Source organism: Podarcis vaucheri (genome assembly GCF_965113315.1).
Source record: "Podarcis vaucheri genome assembly, chromosome: 3".
NCBI classification, from domain to species: domain Eukaryota; kingdom Metazoa; phylum Chordata; class Lepidosauria; order Squamata; family Lacertidae; genus Podarcis; species Podarcis vaucheri.
Genome location: NC_138761.1, coordinates 63,832,336 through 63,839,890, shown reverse-complemented (window position 1 = coordinate 63,839,890; position 7,555 = coordinate 63,832,336).

Here is a 7,555-nt window from a genome sequence, read left to right as displayed (position 1 = left end):
TAGCATTTATTAATGCTTGATTTGAACACTTGCAAAAAGCTTGCAAGGTGTTTGCAAAATGCCAACCTCCCCCTCCAAACCCCCAGCAACTCACTTTGGGGCAGCAGAAGTGACTGCTGCTTCCCTGATCATAGCAGAGCCCGGGTGTGTGTGTGTGTGTGTGTCTTTGTCACGAATTCCTCGCGGCGCTTTTAGCGAAACGCTCAGAGTCCCAAGGTTTTTCAGTGCAGTCTTTTTAATGTGAGCTATATACAAGTATTTACAAAAGCAGTTCATACAGAGTACCTGCACCTTAAGGCAAACAAATACTCTCCACCACAGCGCCACCTCACCACAGCACAACCACCACAACCACAATTACTGTTGAACAGGCTTTCCTTTTAAAACAGGTGATGACCAATCACATTCCTGCTGAGTCACTCTGACCCAGCACTTCACAGAGTATTGCATCAGCCTGTTGAAGCCTGCAGACTTACTCATCATCCTGCGAATCCCAACACTCCTCCTTAAGTCAAAGGCTTGAGACCTAATAATTCTCCTAAGTCTTGAAATTTAGGAGCATCCAAACATTTTGTATACAAATCCGCCACATTACATTTTGTGTTACAGTGCTGTAGAATCATAGAATCATAGAATCATAGAGTTGGAATAGACCACGAGGGCCATCGAGTCCAACCCCCTGCCAAGCAGGAAACACCATCAGAGCACTCCTGACATACGGTTGTCAAGCCTCTGCTTAAAGACCTCCAAAGAAGGAGACTCCACCACACTCCTTGGCAGCAAATTCCACTGTCAAACGGCTCTTACTGTCAGGAAGTTCTTCCTAATGTTTAGGTGGAATCTTCTTTCTTTCTTGTAGTTTGGATCCATTGCTCCGTGTCCGCTTCTCTGGAGCAGCAGAAAACAACCTTTCTCCCTCCTCTATATGACATCCTTTTATATATTTGAACATGGCTATCATATCACCCCTTAACCTCCTCTTCTCCAGGCTAAACATGCCCAGCTCCCTTAGCCGTTCCTCATAAGGCATCGTTTCCAGACCTTTGACCATTTTGGTTGCCCTCCTCTGGACACGTTCCAGTTTGTCAGTGTCCTTCTTGAACTGTGGTGCCCTTTAACACATTTCTTTCCAAAGCATTTTTCACATTTCCGTATCTTATAGCAATATGTTTACTCTTGCTCTTAAAGTTCTGTTGGTTAGCAAGCTGTTGTGCAGCCATGTTGTCACTTAGCACAGTGATTGGCATTTCAGAAGGTATTCCAAGCTCTTTTGTTAGATAAGCAAACCACTCTATTTGTGACACACATTCGCTTATGGCTGAGTACTCTGCTTCACAAGTACTTGTGGCAACAGATGTTTGTTTCTGGGATTTCCACTGAACCAGGGCATTTCCAATATATATGGCATAGCCAGTGGTAGACTTTCCATTTTCTCTGTCCCCCCAGCTGGCATCAACGTATGCATACACTTGCTGATCATATCCTGTATCCAGCACCAGTTTGTAATCTTTTGTGCCTTTCAGATACCTTAGGATTCTTTTAAGTGCTACCCACTTAAAAGAATCCTCTCTGAGCCGGGTCTGCACTTTTTTGGCTTAACATGTGCACTGCCAATGTTATGTCGGGTCTTGTCCAACAACTTAAATATAACAGAGAACCCAACAGAGAATGAAATGCTGTTGCATTCTCACATTTTTGTCCTTCTGGTTCATTTTTGTACTGGGTAGTTATGGGAGTGTCAACCTCATTTGCCCTCTCCATTCCATATGTCTTCAGTAACTTTTCAATTTTTCCCTTCTCACTCAGATAGTAGACTGAGTCTTCATTTCTCTGAACCTCTACTCCTAAGTAATTCTGAATCTCTCCCAAATACTTCAGTTTGTATTTGTTACCTAGGCTGTTTATAAACCAAGACACTTGCTTTTGTGCAGTTGTTATTAGACAGATATCGTCAACATACAAAAGTAAATAACAAACACTTCCTTGCACCATTGCTGAATATAAACAGGAATCAGCCAGGCTTTGTTTGAATCCTATCTTTTTCAAAGTTGTGTCTATGCATCCATGCCATAGACATGCACTTTGGTGTAAACCGTATACTGTCCTTTGCAGCTTTAACACCATGCTGTCTTTTCCCAGCTCATAACCTGGTATCTGCTGTAAATACACCTCGGCGTCAATAGGAGCATTTAAATATGCTGAGGCAACATCAAAATGATTAACTTTTAACCCTCTCAGACTTGCCATTGCTAAAACTGATTTTACTGTTTCAGCCTTTGCTGTTGGGGCAAACACTTCATCATAATGTATCATTTTCCTTTGTGTAAAGCCCCTTGCAACCAACCTGGCTTTCCTCTGACAACTACCATCAGCCAGCTTTTTCACTTTAAAAACCCACTTACAGCTTATGGGTTTTTTTACCTTCAGGCAATTCTGTAGGTACAAACACATTGTTTAGCAGAGAGTTATACTCTGCCTGCATTGCCTTTAACCACGCCTCTTTCTCTAGAGTAGGTAACTCTTGCACTTCTTCAAAGTTTTCTGGCTCAGTTACACAAACCTGGTTTATGGTGGCTGGGAACCCATAACGGTCTGGAGGTTGACCTTTATTACTTCTTGCAGACCTCCTTGGTTCATTAATCTCACCCCCTGGGCTACCTTCAGGACTGCTTTTGGGGTAGATTGATTCTGGAGATTTACCTCCTCCTGTCCCTGTTGCACTTTCTTTTCCTCCCTGCTCCATGCTAGCAGCTGGAGAAAAATGCTCAACCTTTACCTCCTCCCTTTCAGTTTCTCTTGGAGAGCTGCCAATTCTTAGCTTTGTTTCAGCTGCCTTAACAGGTACGCTCGGCAGTAAAACTTTTTCTGGGAGCAGGTTTGCATGTATCTTGGGCCAGTTTCTTTGCTCATTAAAGCTGGCTGATCAACTATAACTCAAAAGATTTTTATCATCTTCAAACCTGTAGATTTTCGTACCACTTTCATACCCAAGAAATAGCAACTGCTGTGCCCTTTCCCCACCTTTTCTTTCGTCCTTTACAGGTATGTCAACCCACGCCTTTGTCCCAAAGATTCTCAAATGTTACAAACTGGGACTTTTGTTATAGAGAATTTTATAGGGTATGTCATCTAGTACCCTCGACCACAAGCGATTCCCAATATAATTCGCGTTCTTAATACTCTCAGCCCAGTACTTAATTGGAAGATTTGCATCTGCTAACAATGCTTTCATTTGTGTCTGCAAGACACCTCCCCTACGCTCTGCTACTCCGTTCTCCTGAGGCGTTGCCACATTGGTAAGCCTATGTTTAATCCCTTGGGAATGCAATCAGCTTCTTAGGGAGCTTGCCATAAACTCTCCTCCCCTGTCTGTCTGAATAGAGCACACCTTTTCACCAAGTTGCCTTTCTACCCTTCTTACCCAGAACTTCAAAGTTTGGGCAACGTCAGACTTTTGCTTTAATGGATAGACCCAGCCAAATCTAGAATAGTCATCCACTAGGATCAAACAGTACTTGTTATGGGAGACACTTGGTGGAAAAGGACCAGTTACATCAGCATGAATCAACTCCAGTGGTTTTTTGGTTTCTCTCTAGCTTGCTCTTGCTACTGGGCAAGCCCTGCTTTTAACCTCCTTGCAGATATTGCAGTCTAAGTAATTATCACAACTTTTAATGTTTTTCATCCCCAAACACAACTCCAATGTTTTGTTCAGCACCTTAAAGCTAGCATGAGCCAGGCGCCTGTGCATGAGATGAATATACATATCATGGGTTGGGACATTTTGCACATTCACAACCTTAGACTCACACTGCAGTACATACATATTAGTTCTAAGGTTAGCATTTGCCAACATTGCCCCATTTTGCTTTATCTGGCACTAATCTCCCACAAAGTTTACTTCAAAGCCTGCTTTTGCCAAGTCTGGAATACTCAGGAGATTGTTTTGCAAACTAGGCACACACAACACATTCCTGAATGTGTGTCCCAGCTGTGGGAACACAACCTCCCCCTCACAAACCACATTAGCTTTCTGGCCCGTAGCAAGACTGTTTGAAGCCCTAGCATCAGTTAGCAATCCTTTTCTTTTACAAAAGGTTTGAGAAGCTCCACTGTCCAGAACCCACAGCTCTTCCTTTTCTTGACCATCTGCAGACACCCAAGCGGTAGACTCTCTCTGCTGCCGCCTGTGCTTCTGCTGTTTTTGTTGTTTTCTCGGGCAGTCCCGCAGCAGATGTCCACTGGACTTGCAGCAAAAACACCTTTTTACTTTGTTGATCACCGGCTGGTCTGCAGCAGCTCCTCCTGGCTGTTTCTCCGGCTCCCGACACCTCTGCTCTTCCCGGCTGTTGTTCCCTCTGGAATGCTCCAACAGCTGGGCTGAGGTCATCTTTCGCTCTGCACGCCTGTCCTCCTCTGCATACAACCGTCCAGTAACGTATTCCAGAGTCAGCTTATCAGTCTCTACAGACTCGAGGCAATTGACCAGCATATCATAGCTGTCATCAAGGGAACTCAGGACTATAAAGACTTTGTCTTCTTCCCACACAGGCCTCCCTCTTAAGGCTAGCTCCTGGAAACAGCCTGTTAGGAATTTTAGGTGGTTTACCAGGGAGTCCCCCGGTATCTTCCGACACCGGTACAGTCTCCTGGTCAGTGTTATCAGTGAGCCAGCTGTCTCTCGCACATGGACAGCCTTGAGTGCATTCCATGCCTCACTTGCCGTCACCTTACCAGCTACGTAGACTAGCTGGCTGTCATCCACTCCAAGAATGATTGTAGCCAAAGCTTTCTCATCCTTTTCTAGCTGGGCCTCTGCTAGTGCCAGCTTTTCATCATCGTCCTCATCCTCCTCAGGGGGCTGCGGTGGAGTTTCCACCACCTTCCACAGGCCCTCACGCTTGAGGAAGTGTTGCATGCGGACCGACCAGATGCTGTAGTTCATGGCCGTCAGCTTCTCCAGCAACACGCCAGTTCTGGACTGCTCCATCCCTGCAGCTCACCTCCAGCACCCACAGCTAGATAACTGCCACCTGTACTCTTGCGCAGCGGAAGCGTGCTGGGCCCATAACCCTGTCGCGAATTCCTCGCAGCGCTTTTAGCGAAACGCTCAGAGTCCCAGGGTTTTTTCAGTGCAGTCTTTTTAATGTGAGCTATATACAAGTATTTACAAAAGCAGTTCATACAGAGTACCTGCACCTTAAGGCAAACAAATACTCTCCACCACAGCACCACCACACCACAGTACACCACCACAACCACAATTACTGTTGAACAGGCTTTCCTTTTAAAACAGGTGATGGCCAATCACATTCCTGCTGAGTCACTCTGACCCAGCACTTCACAGAGTATTGCATCAGCCTGTTGAAGCCTGCAGACTTACTCATCATCCTGCGAATCCCAACAGTCTTCTCCTTGGCAAAAATGGCATGTATAGCATTCGACTCACTCTGAGGATCCCAGGTCTGGTCATTCCAGTTTCTTCTCTGAAAGGAAAAGATAGCAGTGACGAATATGTCACCATTACATGACCCTTGGCGGCTACTCCCAACTCTGCAATTCTATGGTTCTATAAATTTACAATACCCATTCACTACACAAAATTTTCTGTCTTTTTTTGTTTATCTTCAAGCTCAAGTTAAGCGTATAAAGTATCTTTTTCACCTTAGCTGTTAGGAATCTTTGGAACCCCACAAAGAGCCTCACTCATCATCATCATCATTCATTCATTCATTCATTTATACCCCGCCCATCTGGTTGGGTTTTTCTAGCCACTCTGCGCGGCTTCCAACACAATATTAAAAATACCATAAAACATCAAACATTAAAAAACAGGGCTGCCTTCAGATGTCTTCTAAATGTCAGTTGTTTATTTCCTTGACATCTGACAGAAGGGCATTCCACAGGCTGGGCCCCACTACCGAGAAGGCCTTCTGCCTGGATCCCTGTAACCTCACTTCCTGCAGTGAGGGAACCGCCAGAAGGCTGGACCTCAGTGTCTGGGCTGAATGATGGGGGGTGGAGACACTCCTTCAGGTATGCACATTCCTCACAAGAACATTTCTGGTGGACTCCCCCCCCCTTCTTCTTTTCCTCTCTGTATTAATATCTGCTGCTGAAGAGGTACTTTGACCTCCACCAAGCCCCATCCTCACAGAAAAAGGAAACACATTAAACTCTTGCTCAAGCTAAACTGTCACACTCTCTTCCCTTTCCCAATCAACCAGATGAGGTACCTTCCCCAAGTACCACTTCTTTTCCGTTTGTATTCGTAACTATTTCAGGTACACTCCTGAACAGAGGAATCTTTTTCTTCTTTTGATCCCTCAGAATTGCACAAACCAGAAAACTGTACAAGCAAATTTACAATTGCCTGAGTGCAATGTCCAAATTTCCTTGAACAGGAAATTTTTACAGCTATCTGTGCCCATGCCCTGCCAGTACATAACTGGCACAATAAAACCAACAAATTAGAAGTCGGGGGGGGGGGATAAAGGGAATGCCTAGTGGTATGAATGGGAAAGATGGAAGTGGTTCTTAAATACAAATTCAAATATGTATGGATATGGCCTAATCCATTCTAATCCAAATGGGGGGAAAGCAGATTAACAGCTAAATAATGCTCAAATGTGAACAAGCTCTTTCTCACACCCTTCCCCTCACCACTTTTACTGCATTCTAGTTTTCCTATGCATCCCCATGCATGCTATAATAATTAAATCTTAAGGTTTTTAATATTTAGCCTGTTATTAGTGTCCTGTATGCAGATTCTCTTGAATGTCTTTAGTAAGCTCATTCCACTCTTGATATAATAAATGTGCTTATTATCTCTGGTGTCTGTATTATCCCCAAATAATACAGTGCCAGGGTTGCATGTGAGAGCTACAGGCTTGTATGCAAATTGCCTGCTTCCTAACATTAGCAAGCATCACTCAGGAAGTCCTCCAGCCGTATTCTCTCCAGGCAGTACTTCTGCAGTACAGAGGCATCTCACTTTACCAGCAAAGAAACCACAATATGTGCTTGCTGAGGACATGTTATTCCATTTCTGTGGCTACCACTACTGTTTGTCTCTAAAGAGGTTGTCGTGTGCGTGGCGGTTTCCTGAGTGTCTCAGGCACCTACTGGAAACTGCCTGTAGATGCCAATGATGAACAAGTGAATACATTCTCCTGTACAAAATACAATGAGATCTTATTATACTTCTTGTTGCAAAACAGTTATTATACTTCTGTTCTAAATTTGCTGGATGGGCCCTTTCCCCCTTAATAAGCGAAGCACAGACGTGTTCATTAGCCCTGTAAAGCAAAACATAACTAGCAGCTTATATGTCCCAACCAATGCCTCACCATTTCACGGCACACCTCTCTTCCTCTTATAAAGCAGCAAATGTGCCATCTCCCCATTATCAAGAATCTGTAACCTGTGTAAGATGCTCTCTTCCACTACGTGAGAACTAGACGCAGTGCAAATGGTGTTGGGTTGGTGCCATCTGGAATGTTTGGTAAAGAATAAAATGCACTTGGATCATGCGTTTACGATCTGGATAAAATTT